Below are 21,418 nucleotides of genomic sequence, written 5' to 3' on the forward strand. Positions count from 1 at the left end.
AAATATATGTCTACAAATAACAGACTAATAATTTTGTAGGTCTAATATTGATTAACATAATAATTGATAGAACAGGTAAATTTATAAACACTACAAAAGTCAGTCCAGCCTAGGATTATGACCAAAAGAATGGTTTATATATATATTCTCAATTGTACCAAACCACAAAGATAAATTTCTCATGGGGAGCAATGCAATGCTAAGACACTATCCCCTATGAACCACCATGCTAGTTGTAAGAAAAATGTCAACAACATTAGGATTCAAAAACTATCAAACAAATAATGAGGCTTGACAATTATCTTCTTTGGCTGATGACCTTAAACTGTCAGGCAAAACCTTGTCACTTAAACAGACATGTAAATAGATGTTGGCTTTTTCTGTACTAGTCTGCTTTCATAAATTACATTTCTAAATTAATTACATTTTTAAATTAATTACATTTTTATTTGGGAGCTATATCTGCTTACTCTTACCCTTGATATCCCTTTAAAATTTGAGGAGCTGTTCTTTTTACTATGGATTTGGATAACTGGCATTTTTACAGTACAGGTATGGATGTAATAAATATATTCTATCTATTGCTAATTTAGAGATGGAGTTCTTCTGGCCAACTGGCCGGATGAGATCTTCCCATCCAGTTTGCTAAAGCTATTTCACTTCTAAATGAATAGCAAAATGGTTATTTGCAGAAAAAGGAAGCTAATCCGTTACTCTATTGCAGTGGGTCTCAACCTTCCTAATGCCGCGACCCTTTAATACAGTTCCTCATGTTGTGGTGACCCCCAACCATAAAATTATTCCTAAAACCATTGAAAATATGTGATTTCCGATGGTCTTAGGCGACCCCTGTGAAAGGGTTGTTCGACCCCCAAAGGGGCCCCGACCCACAGGTTGAGAACCACTGCTCTATTGCTATATGGGGTCACCAAGAAAGAGGCAAAGGATTTTGCTATAAGCAGCAAATCTGTTAATAGAGGCAACTGAGATTGTTAGATTGTCACTGCTCATTGTTATCCACGGAGACAATGCTGTGGAGTGATGATGACTCTCCACTCAAAAATATTTTGGAAGAAGTATCTCTGAAATATTGATGCTATGCTAAATGTATAAGTGGTAGGTAGGTATTCCCTTATATGTGGTCAAGAAAAGAAGGTACTTTTTTTTCTAGTCATTAATCAGTTTTTAGCGTCCTAAAAGTTGCTGCACTATGTGTCTGCCATCAGATCCTGCTCTTAGTTCTAATGAGGTATGCCTTTATCAGGGAAAAGACTTAAAGAAAAGCAGTAAGATTCAAGTTAGTGGGGAAAGACAATCTTCCATGCTAAAGAAAGCCATAACCCTGATTATTTTAATGAAACAGAGTAAGAAAGAGTTGAGCAGACTTTTCCGGCACTACACATCAAGAAAGATATGCATCTCTCAATCAGGAATGGTTGTCCAAGTGTTCCATTTATATTTCTGCAAATGTAATGTTCTGACTAGGGGGCACTCAAACAGCAAAGCACAGGACAGTTAGTCAAATCAACCAATCAAAATGCAGGATATGCATCTCCAAACAACACACAGTTTGGATGTTGAAAAGTCTGCACCATCTGCAACCTATACTTACCCAATAATCCTTTTGCAGTGTAGGTATGCCTACGTGCAATTACATGCAATACAAAATCAGCCTTAAACTCTCACATATAATACAGATATTATAGCTAATTATAGTTGTAGTTTCACGACATATGAACAATGCTACCTTGGAAGTCAAGCTCAATTTCTGAAGACATCTTTAATTTTCTTGGCAGCAATGCTGAAGTGCTGCCAAGAAATGCTGAAGTGGTTTTCCATCACTGCTTTGTCCACTGCTTTGTGCATTTTCCCCCAACTTCCTAAACGGTCTTCCATTCAATGCCAACCAGGTTAACATGGCTTAGCAATTTCCAGAACAAACAAAATCAGCTAGGTCCTTTCTCCAATTGTCAGTAAGGCTATGGTTTTAACACTGGTAGAAATCCTTAAGACATCATTACAAATTGTATGAGGATCTCAGGAGATTTGAACAAGCAAATACAATGACCACACAAGAATTACCATGTAATGAATAACTACAGCGAATGCAAGATAAGGATGAAATAGAAGACCTCTTTCTGTTTTGGTACTAAGATTTTGTAAAGGAACCCTAGTAGCCAATAGTCATACTGACTGAGAACTGAGGTCAACTCCTCTGAAGGTCATCAGATCAAGGGAAAGTTTTATTGCAGCATATAAGAGTAAATATTCCATGCAGATCTTGACTTCTGATTGATGCATGGGCACATCTATATAATTTGCTTGGCAATAATATACATGTTACTTAACACTATCTTCTTTCAGAGTGCTCTTCTAGAAGGCTGTCCAACTTCTGACCTACAACTGGGCATTTCCTCATGCTCTCTCATCCAGTACTAAACAGACCCTGTTTACCCCTAATGCAGATAATCTGGAAAATTTCTTCTCTTCCCACCCCTAATCCAGTATAAATTTCTACACTATCTTTTATGGTCAGTATAATTTTACCTATTTTGTTTACACCTAGTAGTTTCAACCATTTCCTTTTTTAAAAACAAACAAACAAACACATGAGATGAATGGAGATACTTAAATGAGCAATTTATTGTATAAATGCTATTTATATAATCCTAGGTCACAAGAAACATCACAATTTTCAGGAACAGTCCCAAAAACGTCATCTGAGTGCTATAAATTCATTAAACTAAAACCAAGGTCAACAGTTCCAAGTAAATATTGGAAAATATAAGATGTCCTGCCTTGAGCAGGGGGTTGGACTAGAAAACCTCTGAGGTCTCCTCCAGCCCTATGATTCTATGTTCTATGACTTTATTTTAACTTGTGCATTCTACTCAGAGGTAAGTCCCACTAACCACAATGAGTTTACTCTCAGGAAAATGGTGTAGGATGACAGCTTTACAGAGCAATTCAATACACAGTTTCCACTCAACAGTTCTGAAGTTTACCTAAGCAAATGATCTATTAACTAGGTATTTACTTTTAAGTACAAAGTAAACAGCCTTTCCAATGGACAAAGTTGTTAAACGACTGCAGGTCACAAGGCAAACTCACCACTGCACATACACTATCAAAATGTTCCATTGCAGTCATGTTTATCTTGGGAGTAGCAAAATAGCATCTGTTGTTTTTGCCCCCTCCATTAAGATTAAATCCTTGGACAATTATGTTCACATTTTTATCCCAGCATGCTTTCAATGTAGCATAGCATTTCATTCCAGCATGCTTTCCATTCAATACAGATTCTTCTATTATTTTATATGTCTTCTATTGTAATACATTTATGTTTTGCAGGAAGGTATTAGATATATTACACAAACACGATGTAAAACATAGTTTAAACAAAACCGCTGTCATTTCTAGGGACCCAGATAGTTAACAAACATACCTGGAATTAATCCTTATATATTTTAATTGAAGAGAGTTGCTTAATGAGTGTAAACTTACAGGAAAATCTTGGGTATTTTCTTTGAATATATCTGGATTTAATTAAGCAGATATGTACAGAAATTCACCATTCATTCTTATTTAAATGTCTGCCATTCTTAACCAGGCTCATGATGCCTCACAGAGAAGGCATCCTTCTGAGTCACACTAGATCAGTGGTCCCCAATCTTTTGGACGCCATGGATCGTTTCCATGGAGACAGGTTTTTCTGCGGATCTGAGGGGGTGTGGCTTTGTGTGCTGCCTACATCCGTGGAAGGGGCTTCGCATGTTTGCGCCAACCAGTTTCTGGCATGCCGCTGACCGGTGCCAATTCGCCAACTGTGGGTTGGGGGCCCCTGCACTAGATAACTGTTTTATTTTGCATTATGTAGAGACTGAGCATAAAATAAGGAAGATGTGACATTAATACTAAAACTAATTCTTAACATTTCCATAATGGAAGTTTCAAGCTGAATTTACATAGCACTCCAATAGAGTTTTATTTTCATTCCTTTTCCACCCTTCACTTAGTATAAGGCAATTATGTCTACCAATGATTTGTGCTAGTTTGGGTCTGTCTGAGCTCCACTGAGATCAACAGAATTATATTAAGTATTAACTGATTTCGACAGCTAATAAAGAGATATTTATTAGGGCTTTGGGCAAACATAGAAATTTTAGCCTCCAAAGTTAGAACTGAAACATGCTGGATCATTTGAACCAATGCCAAATCTATAGCACAGAATTTTTACAGACAAGTCTATAATGATGATGATGATGATGATGATGATGATGATGATGATGATGTATTAAACTGGTATGCCACCTAACTCTCAACAACTCTGAAATTCTGTAAACTTCCACTTTTAAACATATGTTTGCAATGTAACACTGTTGATAAACCCCAGGGACGGCAACTGATTGGACAATTGAGAAGAATTTGGGGGAAATGTCACAAGCACTCTCCCAAAACAGTAATCGTGAGGAAGGATTGGCTTATTTACATAACTGCAATGGTAAGCACATAAGCATATGATCCCTGGCCCATTTAGTCTTCCAGTCTGTTCTTATAATGGTCAACCAACTACACAAGGATGGTCACAAGTCTTCCAGGAATGGCCTTCAGAGCCAGTCAAACTGCCAAGGTTAAAAGGCATTGATCCCCATTACTTCCAGGGGTGAAATGCTCCTGGTTCGGACTGAATTGCCCGATCCGGTAGCGATGGTGCAGGTGGTATGGAGAACCGGTAGCAAAAATCCCTGCCCCCTCATGCCCAGCTGAGCCGCGCAATCAGGCTTTTTTTTTTTAATTTTAAAAGCATTTTTTCTACAACCTCTTCTGCCGAAAAAATGCTTTTAAAAGTTTTTTTAAAAAGCCTCTGATGATCGCGCAGCTCAGCTGGGATTGTCAGAGGCTTTTAAAAACATTTTTTCTACAACCTCTTCCGCCGAAGAGGTTATAGAAAAAATGCTTTTAAAAGCCTCTGAGAATCCCTCTGACGATCCCAGCTGTGTGGCCTGATCGGCAGAGCCTTTTAAAAGCATTTTTTTACAACCTCTTCAGCCAAAGAGGTTGTAGAAAAAATGCTTTTAAAAGTAAAAAAGAAAAAAAAAGGTGGCCATGCCCACCCAGTCACATTACCCCACCCCCACCAAGCCACCCCCACAGAACCGGTACTAACAAATTTTACATTTCATCACTGATTACTTCCATGTACTGTTCCAATTCTTTTCTGAAACCTGCAAGCTGATAACCACTGCAACATAGTGCATTTCAAATTTTAATTGTTTATTCTGCTTTTTAAAAATCTTTAATCTTTCCTGATTCCTCATGAACTCCATTTTCATTGGATGATCTGAGGTCAGCCCATTTTTCAGGAAGCATTCTAACGAGGTTCCTGACTGTCATTCTTTCAGACCTCCAGAATGCTATTTACTATCCCAAGGCTATCTTTTACCTTTTTGTTTCTAGACAGACAAACAAACAAAAGCATTGGTTGCAACTGTTCACCGTTTTATGAATTGTGATGCATTCTGAAATTTTTAAAGATCTCAAGGCACTGGCACGTTGTTTTTCAGCAAGCTATCTCTTTCTTTGGTTATTTTAAATTAGAAATAATTAAATAATAGTAACACCATAATTAAATAATAGTAACATCAGATGAGGCAAGAAGTTATTCATAGAAACACTGATATCTTGAGCAGGTACTGCCTATATTTTTGTGTCTTCTGATCAGTGGTGGGTTCCTACCGGTTCCACCAAGCCGGTAGCAGTGACGATATGACATCACCGAACCGGTTCTGCCCCCCCCCCACGTTATTCTTACCTTTTATTTGGCCCCATCCCCAATCTATTGCTGCCTCCTGAGTCCCATCTGATGGCTAGAGGGGAAAAAACTGTTTAAACTTTTGTTGCGGGGCTTCAAAGTGCCGCCCTACAGCTGATCAGTGTTAAAAGAAAACAAATGGGTAAACCGGTGCCTGCAAAAATACATGAGTAGATCAGTGCCTGCAAAAGGTTCCCATAACTGCTCTGAAAGCTTTTGTCATTTCTCTAAGTCTGACTGTATAAAGACTGCCAGCAAAGTAGGAGTCTGGACATGCATACAAGTGCAAATGGTTGTCCAAAGTAGCTGTGTGATCCTTCCAGGACTTGTTGTAACAGTTCAAGAAGAGGTGCTTGGAAAAGCATATTTGCAAAGTACTGTGCATCTTTTAAAATGCTTTGCATGACTCCAGAAACGCAAACCCTTCTGCTCATAAGTGATTACAGATTCATCAAGAGATTCAGAAGGTACAAAAATAATCACACTTGTTGCACCAAGAGAGGCAAACCAACTTTGTATGATCTAAGATAATAATTTCTAGCAACAACATCTACCTTTCACAAGCAGGTATTCTTTAGTTACGGGGATTTGCAACATCAAAAAAAACCAAATACCTGGAACGGTACCAGACTAAGAGATAAGACTACACTACATCATAATAATTATCAGAATAAATACAAAGGGTCACTTTGCTCTGGTTTCCTATTATTTGCATGTTATGTAACTCCACCTGTATGAGCACACAGTTTTTAAGCCAGTGATCAGCTTTTTTGAGTACACGTTGGTTCAGAAATAATGTATCCAAGAATTTCTGTGAACTGTGTTCCATTCAAATCATACTGGTTTGAAACCAATATAGCCTTAAAATTAAATCAGAAGTAATTATGAAATTTAAAACCTAACAAAATATATACTGTATTTTTTGGATTATAAAACGCACTTCCCCCCCCCAAAAAAAAGTGGGTGGAAATGTCTGTGTGTCTTATAGAATGAATATGGACGTGTTTTTGGCCTTCCAAACCCTCCGTGCATCCCATTTTTGCCCTTCCCGGCTTCCAGAAGCACTCTGCAGGCCAAAAACAGGCCCGTTTTTGGCCTCTGCAGGCCTCCACAGGACCAGTTTTTGCCCTCCAGAAGCACTCTGTTTTTGGCCTCCCAAACTCTCTGCACGTCTTGTTTTGGCCTGCAGAGTGCTTCTGGATGCCAGGGAGAGCAAAAACTGGACCCACGGAGGATTTGGAAAGCCGAAAACGGGCCCTTTTTTGGCCTTCAGAGTGCTTCTGAATCAGGGGAGGGCAAAAACGGGACGCACGGAGGCAAAAACCTATTTTTTTCTTATTTTCCTCCTCTAAACCTAGGTGTGTCTTATAGTCCAAAAAATACAGTAAATATATATAAATGAACCCTTTGAAAAAACTGTCCAAGAATAGTATGCATGCTGTGAATTAATCGACACAAAGTGAATAATTTATCCCAGCTCAAGATCACATTCTTGGGCTGAATCAGCAACAGCATTGCTGCTTTCCTTTTTTTTAAAGATGTGAGATTATTCCATTCCCCTAGCAAAATCATACCTGCCGCACTGTGTAAAGCCTGTGACACAGAGTTTAGCAGACTTTTGGAACAACAATGATGTCTTTCTTTAAAAAAACATTATTAGTGTAGAATATATACAAATAGACTTCACAATCCCTATTTTATACTCTTTATCTCATTGTTACTACCATAAGGGTAAAACATCTCTTCAGTCAAACTTGATTTATGAGGCTTACATAGATCCTTTTGTATAGGTTTTTTGGCAATACACATGATCCATTCCCACATGCACTAATGCATATACAGAATTCTTCTATGCTTATAAGTGAGGATCTGTCTTTTTTCTACCAGACCAACTTAAACATGCAGTGGATATCAAAGAAATAGATTATAGCCTGCTAACAACATACAAGGTTGAAGAGAGGCTACAGGATAGAGGGAAATATATTATGGGACAGAGTCAGCTATTATTCCATAGTTTAACCTGAAATGTTGATATATATATTTACAATGGTCTTAGCAAGAGAAAGCCTCTAGCTAATTTTGTACAACAGAGAAACTAAGCAAAATTGGAATGGTTAGTACTTGGATGGGATTCCATCCATACTTTCAGAAGTAGACTATGAAGACTGACTTCTTGAAAACCCTCAAGAAGTCAACCTACACCACTTTTATATCTTGCCAGACTGCTTTAAAAGTGTCTTCACATTTATACCAGCCTACATTAGAAGCATTGAGCCACTTAGATCAGCTGCCAACAACTCTTATTTCTATTTATTTTCCCAGTTACTTAGGTTTCCAAGTGAGCCTCTTCCAATAATTGGTACTATGAACCTCTCACATTATTTTTGTTGTAGCATTTGCAGTTGAGCTTTAGAAGGCCGATCCCAACCATTAAAGCAATAGTCTCTAGCCTCCTGTTAATTTGACATTTTAGGAAGTGCAAGGGTCACAATAGAAGAACAATGAAGGGCAAACTCAATGGAAGTATTTTTTTTTCTTGGTTTGGAATGGGGGAGCTTTTGTAGGTTTCTTACTTCAAAAAAAATCAGTATTAATCTTATGGTAGGCCATGCACTAGAATTTTAATCTGCTTCCTCCCTAAACATGGTGAGGATTTGTGTCCCCAGTTTCAGCAAAGAATGTAGGGTGCTACTCAGGCAATCAGGAACTTGATATGTAGCCTTAGGCCATTAAATTGCCCACTCTTTCATACAGCCTTTGTAGTTACACAAAAGGAAAATTACAAGTATTCCCTCTCACTAAGAGCTTCAGCTAATCTGCTTCTGATTTGAGTATCTCTAGCTTTTCTCTTCTGCTCTTACAATTTCTTGGGTTTTTTTCTGTCTTTCATTCTCTTTTACGCCATCCTGGAAAGATAAAGCTTCCTAATTATTAAACCTGCCAGCACTACCTTAGAGTCTATAGACTCATGAAAGTTTTGAGGCAGCACACACCAGCATATAAGGCTCTCAGAAGGATTTTCAAACCACTGTCTATAGGAGACTTCTAGGTATTCAGACTCACTTTAAGAAAGATTTCCAGACTGCAGTTTCCCTCACTGGCCAGTGGAATAAGTAAACTTTTTTTTCTATGAGCCATATTATTTGCTGCATCTTGCCCCACAATTTTCTCAAGGAAAAAAAATCCTAGCAGAGTTATAAGTTGCTCTCTTCCATTGCCACAAATACAACAAAACTCTTCTGTCCGTTCCCAAAAAGGATAATTCAAACAAAGAGTATTAATGTGATTTGTCAAATCCATAAAGCCCCTTACCATCTCAAATATTTTAGAATATAGTACCAGAACCATTGTATTTCCAAACCCCTTTTGCATCATATATAATAAAAACATGCCATTACAGTATTGAAATTAAAGTGATCGTTTCAAACAAAATGTAATTACTAATACAGGTAGTCCTCAATTTACAGCCATTCATTGAGCACTGTTTGAAATTACAACAGAACTGAAAAAAGTGATTTATGACCCTAGCAGCATCCCCATAGTCATGTGATCAAAATTTGGGCACTTGACAACTGTATTTACAATGGTTGTAATATCCCAGAGACATATAACCATTTAGCAATCTTCCCAGTCAGCTTCTAACAGCAAAGTCAATGGAAGAACCTAAATTCACTTAACAACTGCACGATTCACTTAACAACTATAGCAAACAGGTCATAAATTCGGTGCAACTCACATAACAACTATCTTGCTTAGCAATATAAATGCTGGTCCCAGTTGTGGTGGTAGATCTAGGATTACCTGTACCACTAAAATGTCTACAGCAGTAAATACGGTATATCAATATGTAACAACATTTGCAGTACAACATTCATATGTATATACTGTATAAGCAAGCTCCACTGATATAACTGAAAATTAAATCACACTTAGGATATGACTTCCAGCTAAGATTTAAAACAAAACCAAAAAACCCCAGAACTCTTGAATAAGAATATACCCCAATGCCCATATTAAAGAGGTATATCATGTGATACAGAAAAATTCAATCTGATGTACTAAAAATCAAACATGAAGAAACAGCATTGACAGTAATCATGTAATCTTTCATACATCGTCGCTTGAACATTTAGTGCAGATAAATTATAAAACAAACAGCATTCTTCCCAATATTTTTAAAAAACTGTAATTATTTATGTTTAATTTCCAAAAGAGGCTGCATTTTGTGAGACACAGCAAACAAAATTATAAATACCAAAACTTACCAATTTTTTTCAAATTGCACTTTCAAATTCTCCTTAGTTGTAAGCAGGGCAGGAAAATGGTACTTTGTAAGTCGTTTCCTTTTCCTTGGCTATGTTTTCAAAAATAAACCACACTGACACATTTAACTTCGTTGATAGGTGATACTTCCAATTTAAAAGTAATCTCATAAAATTATTTCATTGGGCAGCAGCTTTTTCTGTACAGGAAAGAAAAAGTATTTATTCTTTTCATAAGCTATGAAACCATAAAAACCAGTTATTTGTTCTAGATTTCCATATGCCTAAATCAATTATCTAGACCACTACTGTATCATCCACCAAGTGCTGGATGTTCCTAAGCAAACTGAGGCCACTACTTATAATTTTTTGGCAGTGTCCTACTCAGCTCCACCTCAAAAAAAAAACAAAAAAAAAAACCAGGCTGGAGGAGGAACCAGCCTTTAAAGGCACAGGCTTAAATTAAATCTTGTAGTTAACATTCAATAAGTCTATCTGGGGGTAGGGGGGACCAAAATGCACTATCTATACAAAAATTTGTAACAAAAAAGAAAAAGAAGCTCAGGAAACAGAAATGCAAATAAGAACACCATGACTTAAACTTGCAGGTCTGAGTGATGGAAGGGGGTAGGAGTGGACCTTGTTAACTATTTTAGAAACATCCTATTCAGAGAATAGAATAACATTTTAGAACCCATAAATAGTAATTCCCTCCCTTAAACCCCAAGTTGGTTGTGTTGCTTTTACTGTTTGATTTAGTCAACCAAGATTTGGGAAAGACAAATGCGTTCTGATTCCATGAACCTGAACTTAGATTATCAGGGATAATGGAGACAAATTTTATCAAATTCAGATAGCTAATTAGTTAGTAACTTGTTATGTTTATCCCCTTATCCCCATAATAAGCTAAACTTAAGACTTCAATATGAGACCAGCTGCAAGATACAAATATTTTCTACAAAAATGTGCCAATCAGAAAACATTCACAGGTCTATGATCCTGCTTTATTCTTGCCTCTCCAGAAATACACAGTAGTTGAAAATAGTGTACTGTAATGACTTTCTATAAAATGGCATTTTTATAATTGAAAAGATATTCTGGAAAAACCTCTGGGAATATTAATACATTAGGGAGAAAATCCACAAAATTCTGTGTACCTAAAATTGCATGGTCAGTATGGAATTCAAAAAGCTTTTGAAATTTTTTCACAGTATTGTTTATTGACACTGCAATAAATAATAAAGTCAGTGACAGATCACTTCTGTCCATTCAAATTTAAGGAACTAAACCATGCTTATTGCATTTTCATCATACCGCTTGTCTCTGCACTTATGGACATTATCCATAAACTGGATAAGCTGATGATTTATCTGCACGTTAATTAGGTAAAATATCAACCAGTGTCTTAATTCTTCTTTTTTTTCCCATGGATTAGCATTATTGGGATTTTTTTTAAAAAAAAAATTGTTTTGTGACCAGCAGCTTTGTTTTATTCTTAGGTTCTTTTTTAAATCATAGATGACAATTATAGAATCTCAGTACTGTATAACTAAGAAAACAAGATTTTAAATTGATTAAATTGATTTAAATTAAACTGTGGGAATGGTAATCATTGTAAATATGCTGGATTTGGATACAGTAAGGAAAGCATTCCTTCTGACCATGTGATTCAAAAACCATGAAAATCTAGGTAAGAACTCAAATACTCTAAAGAAAATTTTGTGGTCAACATATTAAGGCAGCGGTCCACAACCTTTGCAGCTTGGTGGCCTGGCCGGAGAGCATTACAGTAGTCCATATGGGAGGTAACTAGGGCATGAGTGACCGTGCGCAAGGCATCCCGATTCAGAAAGGGACGCAACTGGCGGATCAGGCGAACCTGATAAAAGGCACCCCTGGCCACGGCCGTCAAATGATCTTCTAAAGATAACCGTGAATCCAGGAGGACACCCAAGTTGCGGGCCCTCTCTGTGGGGAGCAAGATCTCATCCCCTATTGTCAGTGATGGTACTAGCTGACTATACCAGGACGCCGGAAGCCACAGCCACTCGGTCTTGGAAGGGTTGAGTCTGAGCTTGTTTCTCCCCATCCAGATCCGCACGGCCTCCAGGCAACAGGACATCACAGCAAGGGCATCATTGGGGTGGTCATGGTTATTTAATGACCATGTGAGTCATTTAACCGTGGTGACTTGTTTTACAACTGTCATAAAACGGTCATAAAACCGACTTTGCCTGGACTTACAACTGCAATAACTTAAGACTAAAATTCCAAGTTCCACTGAGGTCATAAGTCAAGGACTTTAAAGAGGTTATCTTACAACATTTTCTGATTCAAGTAAAATATTTGTTTCCCTTGCACCCACGTCAGTGCAATATCATTAGTGTTTGAATCAATTGCATTCCAACATGAAGAAATAATAACCTATCATAATAACCAGTTTGGTCTAGTGCTGTGATGGGGAGCCTATGGCACACGTGCCACAGGTGGCACACGGAGCCATATCGGTGGGCACGTTAGCTCAGCTGATTTCTGGGTCTTTTGGACCCACTAGAAGTAGGGAAGCAGGCTGTATCCTGCCTCCGGAGGGCCTGGGGTGGGGAAAGGGCCATTTTTTGCTCTCTCCAGGCTCTGGAGCCTCTCTAGGAGCCTGGGGAGGGTGAAAACAGCTTTCCCCAGCCCCCAGGAGGCCCTCCGGAGGCTGGAAACAGCCTGTTTGCCAACTTCTGGTGGGACTGGAAGGCCTGTTTTTTGCTCTCCTCAGGCTTCAGAGCCTCTCTAGGAGCCTGGGGAGGGCAAAAACAGCCTTCCCCATCCCCCCCCGGAGGCCCTCCAGAGGCTGGAAACGGCCTGTTTGCCAACTTCCGGGCCCACTCTGCCATTGCGTGCCAAAAGCGGGGGGAGCCCGGGGGGGTGTTGTGCACGCAGGTGCGGTGGGCGTGGCATATATAATTATGGGTGTGGGCAGACGCACGAGCTCCCCCCGCTTTTGGCACATGATGGCAAAAAGGTTAGCCATCACTGGTCTAGTGGCTAAGGCACCCAATCTAGAAAGCAGGAGACTATGAGTTCAAGTCTTGTCATAGGTATTAAAACCAGCTGGGTGACCTTGAGCCAGTCCCTCTCTCTCAGCCCAACTCACCTCACATGGTTCTTAATGTGGGGAAAATCGGAGGGGGAAAGTGTATTGGATAGATACTGTGCATGTCCAAGATGGCGGCATCTGCCTGAGCCACGGGTTGTGGATGGGGGTTTTTGCCCCAAGGGTCCCTTTTGGGGGTCGTTTTGGCAATTTCTGACCCCTGGTTCGGCTGGGGGAGTTTCCCGCCGGCCGGTTGGAAGATTTGTCCCCACGGGAGATCGAGGCTGGACGGGACGGCGATGGCGGTGCCGGCAAGATCCGCTGCGGGCACACCAGCTGGGCAGCGGCGGCGTTCCTCTCTGCTGGAGCCGTTTGGAGGTCGGAGCAGCAGCAGCGACGGGTCCGCTGAGGTCGTTTGCGGTCCGGGCATGGCCCCAGGCTCAGAGGGTTTCCTGGGGACCGCCGGACTCCTTGGTGAGCTTAGGGACGCTGCCAGAATTCCTCCTTTGGCAGCGTCAGCGGAAGTGGCGTCAGCGGTGGCAATGGCGGCCGCCTGGCAATGGGGGGGAGGAGAGCGTCGGCGCCAACCCTGCTGAGGTGGTTGACGGGGTCAACGTGGCAAAGTGGAACACCGACCATCCGGGCTTGGCGAGGATTGGCGTGAGGGCTGCCCAGTCGATGGGTTAGTTCCTCACAGCCACCGGGAGGCCTCCGTTGGATTTTGGGGGCTGAGGGTGGGAGTTTTCTCCCCCCTATTTTTCCATCATTCCTATCTCGGACTGGCTGCCATTTACGGACTCACTGGCACTGAAGTTTGGCTCATATTCATCTGAGCCCTCCCCCCCCCTGCCGTTAAGGGGACTGTAAATTGTATTGGGAGGTTATGGGAGCCGGTGTATTTCTTCCATCCCACCAGCAGAGGGGACTGATCATCCTACCAACCACCGTGAGATGGTGGTTTTGGCTTTTGTGCCCCTCGGGCTGAGTCGGTATGGTACTACCTGCATTTCGCCAGCAAAGGGAATTGACTATCAGACCAACCACCGTGATAGGGTGGTTGTGGACTATTAGACCAACCACTGTGAGGGGGTGGTTATGGACTTTAACCCCTTGTGCTGTGTTTGATATTGCTCACTACTTCCATCTCACCAGTAGAGGGGATTGACCATCAGACCAACCACTGTGAGAGGGTGGTTGGATTGTATCTCCCTTGAACTGTGTCATCTTGGCAAGAGATCCTACCCACTGTGGTGAGGGGACAGTGGACTTTGGATGCCTCCATCTTATTTGTCCTCCCTGGACCTCTTATTCTCCATCTGGACCCTTGGGACATGGTCACTTATCCACCTGTGGCAAGGTGTATTCGGCAGCTGAGCTTCTTGTTCTGCGAGACTCCCCCCTCTCACAGGATTGGCCCTCCAGTCTATCGAGGGCCTACCTCGATGATGGGTTTTGGAACCCCGAGAGGTGGCATGCGGCAAAGAGGGGCCTGAGGGGTTTTTTAAAATTGTCATTTGCCAATTTTTAAGGGGTTTTGGGAGGGGGGAGGGTTGTTTGGCAAAGGATAGGGAGGGTGATTTGTTAGGGGGGGCGCCAGGCCTGGCACAGGGCCGCGTTAGGGGAGGTGCAGAGCAGGGATCTGAGGGGGTGGGTGTTGTGAGGGAAGAGGGCGATGTCATCAGTACTGTGGGAGGGAGGGGCAGGTATGATGGGAGCAGGGGGCCATATCATGTTGTGGGGGCGCGTACCCGCTGTCTCCAAGCGGTAACGTGCTCCGGCTCCCAATGCTCTTCTCGTTCCCTGGGTTGTCCAGAGCCTCAGAGCCTGGGTCTTAGGCTGATGGTGTGCAATGCCAGGTCCATGATTAATAAAGCCCCCCTCATTTGTGAGTTGATTCAGGAGGGGGGAGCGGACCTGGCGGGTATTACAGAGACCTGATTGGGCCAGGAGGGGGGGGTCCCCCTCGTAGAAATGTGCCTACTGGTTTTCTGCGCATTTCATCAGCCGAGGGCCCAGGGTAGGGGTGGGGGGGGTGGCGGTTATTGTAAAAGAAGGTCTTGATCCTAGGGAGGCAACTGTACCTCAGATAGCCGGCTGTGAATCTCTCCTGGTAAAGTGGGGCCATGGGAGGCAGATGGGCCTGCTGGTTGCATACCTGGCTCCTTGCTGCGTGGCAGCGGCCCTGCCTGAGCTCCTCAACGTTATAGCCAGGGTGGCGGTTGATACCCCCAGGCTTTTAGTCATGGGGGATTTCAACCTGCCGTCTATCGGTGAAGTGTCTGAGGTGGCTCAGGAGTTCATGGCTTCCATGACGGCCATGGACCTGACCCAGTTAATTCAGGGCCCCACTCACCTAGGAGGAAACACGCTGGACTTGGTTTTTGTCTCTGGTCAGTGGTTGAATGGCCTAGATACAGGGGATATAGTCATTGAACCCTTGTCATGGTCAGACCATTCCCTCCTTAGACTTGACTTTCTAACCGCTACACCCCACCGCAGGGAGGTGGAACCGACCAGGGGTTCCGCCCCAGGCGCCTGATGGATCCTGATAGGTTCCTAATGGAGCTTGGGCCATTTCCTGAGACTCTGGCTCGCAACTCGACGGAAGACCTGGTGGCCGCCTGGGATAGGGCAGCCGCTGGTGCTTTAGATCGGGTCGTGCCTTTGCGGCCTCTGATCCGGCGCCGAATCTGCCCAGCTCCTTGGTTCTCCGAGGAGCTGAGGGGGATGAAACGCCGGAAAAGACGCCTAGAGAGTAGTTGGAGGGCCACTCGCTCCGAATCTGACCGTACACTAGTGAGGTCTTATATCAAGACCTACTTAGTGGCGATAAAGGCGGCGAAGTGTAATTACTTTTCCGCTTTTATCGCGTCAGCAGAAAATCGCCCAGCTGCCTTGTTTAGGGTGACCCGCTCCCTTCTCCATCTGGGAGCGCGGGAAGATCCCTTGCAAGGTCATGCTGAGGATTTTGCGCATTATCTGCACGATAAAGTCGCTCAAATTCGGGAAGGCTTGGACTCTGACTGGGTAGGTACAGGCGGGTTGTCCGAGGTGTGTCTTGAGACTGTTATCTGGGATGAGTTTGACCCTGTGACCCCCGAGGACATGGACAGGATGCTGGGGAGGTTGAACGCAACCACATGTTTATTGGACCCATGTCCCTCCTGGTTGGTGCTGGTTACCCGGGAGATTACACGAGGCTGGCTCCAGAGGATTATAAACGCTTCCTTGAGTGAGGGTTTCTTGCCTCCCGCCTTGAAAGAGGCGGTGATGAGGCCCCTCCTCAAGAAGCCCTCTCTGGACCCAGCTGTTTTGGCAAACTATCGTCCAGTTTCCAACCTTCGCTTCTTGGCGAAGGTTGTTGAGAGTGTGGTTGCGCGACAGCTCCCGCAGTACCTGGATGAAACCGTCTATCTAGATCTGTTCCAGTCGGGCTTCAGGCCCGGGTACAGCACGGAAACGGCATTGGTCGCGTTGGTTGATGATCTCTGGAGGGCTTTGGACAGAGGTTGCTCCTCTGTTCTGGTCCTATTAGACCTCTCAGCGGCTTTTGATACCATCGACCATGGTATCATGCTGCGCCGGTTGGAAGGGTTGGGAGTGGGAGGCACTGTCTTACGGTGGTTCTCCTCCTATCTCTCCGACCGGTCGCAGTCTATGTTGGCTGGAGGGCAGAGGTTGACCTCAAGGCACTTGGTTTGTGGGGTGCCACAAGGGTCGGTCCTCTCGCCTCTCCTGTTCAACATTTATGTGAAGCCGCTGGGCGAGATCATCCGTGGTTTTGGGGTGCAGTGCCATCTGTACGCTGATGACACCCAGCTGTACGTCTCCACCCCAGACCACCCCAACGATGCCCTTGAAGTGATGTCCCGGTGCCTAGAGGCCGTGCGGGTCTGGATCGGGAGGAACAGGCTCCGACTCAACCCCTCCAAGACTGAGTGGCTGTGGCTGCCGGCGTCCCGATATAGTCAGCTGGTGCCATCGCTGACTATTGAGGGCGAGACATTGGCCCCCATAGAGAGGGCGCGTAACTTGGGTGTCCTCCTGGACGCACAGCTGTCTTTAGAAGAGCATATGACGGCCGTGGCCAGGGAGGCTTTCTATCAGGTTCACCTGTTACGCCAGTTGCGCCCCTTTCTGGATCGGGACTCCTTATGCACGGTCACTCATTCTTGGAGGGGTTACTTCCTGCCTGGACTACTGCAATGCTCTCTACATGGGGCTCCCCTTGAGGAGCACTCGGAGGCTCCAACTGGTGCAGAATGCGGCCTCGCGGGTACTTATGGGGGTGACATGGCTCTCCCACGTGACACCTCTCCTGCGCGAGCTGGTCTTCCAGTGGTCTTCCGAGTGCGCTTCAAGGTGTTGGTTCTCATCTTCAAAGCGCTCCATGGCTTAGGACCCGGTTACTTACGAGACCACCTTCTGCCTCCGATAACCTCCCACCAGCCAACACGCTCCCACAGAGAGGGCCTCCTCAGGGTGCCATCTGTCAGGCAATGTCGGCTGGCGACCCCCCCGGGGAAGAGCCTTCTCTGTGGGGGCACCCACCCTCTGGAATGAGCTACCCCCAGGGATACGACTGATCCCGGACCTCCGGACCTTCCACCTTTTTTATTTCAGCAAGCCGGGCTGGGTTAAAAATCTTTTAATTGGGGAATTTGAAGAAGCCAAGATAATTTAATTTTCGTTTTAATGTATTTTAATATTTGTATTGTGTGTTTTTAATTTTGGCTGTTCACCGCCCCGAGTCCTTCGGGAGAGGGGGCGGTATAAAAATTTAATAAATAAATAAATAAATAAATATGTTCACCATTTGGAGTTATTTGTAAAATAATAAATGCAGGAAACAAACAAACAATATAACATAACATGCTGATTTCTTTATTTAGTAGTTGTTACTACCAAATGAAGGCTAATATACGTGTCCCAGGATAATGTTATAGGATACCAATCTGAGTCGGCCACTGGGACCAGAGGTTTAGTCTTCCGAGCTTTCAGACTCGTGCTAGAACCTGTCTTCAGGGAACTTCTCTTTAACAGGATGTGGTACACTAAACCTCTGGTCCCTGTGACCGACCCAGATTGGATCCTGCAGTTATTACTATCTTTTTTTAAACAGGATATTCAAAAGTAAGCATTATTTTTCAGCTACTTTTGGAGGTACCGCATCCTTCATTCCTACAACATGTGGTTCATGAAACGTCTAGTGCCACATAACAGGAAGATTTCAAATGTTGTATTTTCTCTATGCATGTGTTGAATGCAAACCCGCAACCTTCTTTTGGCTCCAGACAGGCTTGTTCCATGGTTATTTCAGTCAGTGGAGAAAGTTGCAACATATGCTTGGGTTAGCAGAAGGTCATTTGACGCAGGCATGATGTGATCAGCTTGAAAACCTCTCATCAAGTTCCCAATGTATTTCATAAGGTACATGGTTTAAAATACATAGCTGTATAATTGTACCTGCACAGAACAGTTAAAAATGAGTGGAACGTCATTTCCATGCTGTCCTAACCTTGTATAGGAAGCAACATTCAAGTGATTGCTTTTATGTTTGCAAGGAAAATACTTCATGCTGTTACTGATACATTAAGTGCTATTTAAAGTAAAGCACGTACCTTGAAAATGGAACTCTTTGGCTTTAGTTGCCTAAGATATAAATAAATGTTTCTTTTACTTCCAAGGATAATTTATATTATCTTGAAATGACGATTACAGATTAAATGTGAAGGAATGGATTAGATGTCTGTTTTTTTAATGTCAGAGGCTAACTCTGTAAAATAAATGCATGACAGGAAACTCGAGAGGTTGAAATTAAGTAATCCAAGCACAGGGACAAGAACACATGAAAAATGGACTACTTCAGATGGCCTTCCTCTTCTCCAGTCTTCTGGGGGTGGGGGTGGGGGTGTCAGATACAGGTGGAAGGTGCCAGCTGTATTAGGACTAGGAGACAATGATTTGAATACAAACAGGATCAGTTTGATGGAAAAGGAGTTGTACTTTGAATTATGTTAATTGAGATCAATTTCACAGTGAAGTATCCAGGGTGTGTATTCTACAAAAGTTTATTATAGCAATAATAAATTCAATCTCCCACTGAATTAGTGAGCTGCAGATCTCAATTCTGTGTTTCTAAATATGTTTAAATTTCCAATTAAAAACCTGTTTTTCAAAATATGCTTACATTTCAACTTATCTTAAATAATTGTAATTCAAAAGTGATTGCATTTGTACTGTAATTATAATATATATATTATATATATATCCAGAATGCCGCCCACGTGACACCCCTCCCGCGCGAGCTGCACTGGCTCCCAGTGGTCTTCCAGGTGCGATTCAAGGTGTTGGTCACCACCTTTAAAGCGCTCCATGGCATAGGACCCGGGTACCTTCGAGACCGACTTCTGCCACCAATAGCCTCCCACCGACCAGTCCGCTCCCACAGAGAGGGTCTCCTCAGGGTGCCATCGACCAAGTTATGTCGGCTGGCAACACCCAGGGGGAGGGCCTTCTCTGTGGGAGCCCCAGCCCTGTGGAATGAACTGCCCCCGGAAATACATAAGATCTCCGACTTCCGGGTGTTTCGCTGCGCACTGAAGACCCTGTTGTTCCGCCAGGCCGGGCTATCAACATAATAATTTTAAATTGGGGTATTTTAAATTTCTGGGATTTTAATTTGAGCCTAATCTATTTAATGATTTTAAATTTTAATCGTTGTTTTGTTTTGTGTTTTTAAATAGGCTGTACACTGCCCTGAGTCCTTCGGGAGAAGGGCGGTATAGAAATAAAATTATTATTATTATTATTATTATTATTATTATTATTATTATTATTATTATTATTATTATTATTATTATTATTGCTCTGTAGAATTTAAACACATCCAGGAGCCTGGATAGCTCTGCAGACAAGGCACTGCAATTTAATACCAGCTGTCTGCAATTAAAGTAAGTTCGAATCTTGCCAGGCTCATGGTTGACTCAGCCTTCCATCCTTTCTAAGGTAGGTAAATTGAGGACCCAGTTTGTGGGGGCAATAAACTGACTTTGTATAAAGTATACAAAAGTATGAAGGCTATTGCTTAACGCACTGTAAGCCGCCCTGAGTCTCTGGAGAAGGGCGGCATATAAATCAAATTTAAAAAAAAAACAAAAAAACCCCCATCTAAACATATTATAAATTATTACATAAGCTTTTTACAAAGAAGAACCCATAGAAATTCTCAAAAGCCAATACAGTGAAAATGTTCTGTGACAAAGTCCAATGCATCAGAAAAGTTAGTAGTAGATGACATAAGCAAACTATTGATATAATTCAGCAAAGAATTATTTTAGGAATCTGTCAAGAACTCTTACATTCAAATGTAAGTAAGCAGCATACACATTTTGTAGAGTAATGTTACAGAGGAAAGTTTAAAGGTCATATTGTTCAATCTATATATCAAACCTTCCAGATGTTTAGCTAGTGTTTTAGTGTTTCAGAGTTTTTCTATTCAACCTATACCAAAAAAAGAAGTGTATATTTTATTAAATTCAATTTAATACAAGATTCTTAAGGGGGAATCATGACGAGTTGTAAGTGTTAGGAAAATCTTCAAAAGAGCCTATTAAAATCAATGACATAGTTTCCCTTTTTACCATCATTACCTTTAATATGAGACAGATGATGACTTGGTACATACAGTGTTTATTTCAATACAGCTTATTTTTAAGAACTCAATTGACTGGACTCACATAATATATTACCAATCATTAACTATGGTTTACAAATTACATTATTTGAGATCACAAAGCAAGCTCACTGTATTATGATTTAGCATAATGTGCAAAACCAGTCTTTAACATGATGACCATAACAATTCTAAATAGTAACAGAAAAATAAAAATAAATATCACATTTGATTTGCTAGTATTTCCTATGTGCTAAAAATATAACATCGGGTATTTCTTCATGGTTTTTATTTATTTATTAAATTTATGTGCAGATAGACCAGGGGTGTCAAACTCAATTTCACTGAGGACCACATCAGAATTGGAGTTGAGCTCGGGGGCCAGGGTGGGTGTGGCCAGCTTGATATCACTCATGTCGGGGGCATCTTTGGCGGCCCAAACACTCTGCCAGTGAAAACAGGCACCCGAGCTCCATTTTCAGCTGTGATGGCCTCCCGCAACCCGCTGCCAGCGAAAACTGAGCTCAGGTGCGGCCCTGAGGTGGCCCTCCCAAGCTCCATTTTCAGTGGCAGAGGCACCACGGGCC

General features: G+C 42.4%; 1 protein-coding gene across 1 annotated transcript in view; it reads right to left on the reverse strand.

The window, feature by feature from the left end:
- SLC7A2 (solute carrier family 7 member 2) overlaps positions 1-21,418 on the reverse strand; it is a 52,905-nt gene that overhangs the window by 25,504 nt on the left and 5,983 nt on the right. The window contains exon 2 of the mRNA XM_070948990.1: positions 10,078-10,274. The gene's annotated coding sequence lies outside the window, so the exon portion shown is untranslated. The remainder of the gene's footprint in view (positions 1-10,077; positions 10,275-21,418) is intronic.

This window comes from Pituophis catenifer, unplaced genomic scaffold (genome assembly GCF_029215685.1).
Source record: "Pituophis catenifer annectens isolate HBS135680 unplaced genomic scaffold, rPitCat1.0.hap2 SCAF_8, whole genome shotgun sequence".
NCBI classification, from domain to species: domain Eukaryota; kingdom Metazoa; phylum Chordata; class Lepidosauria; order Squamata; family Colubridae; genus Pituophis; species Pituophis catenifer.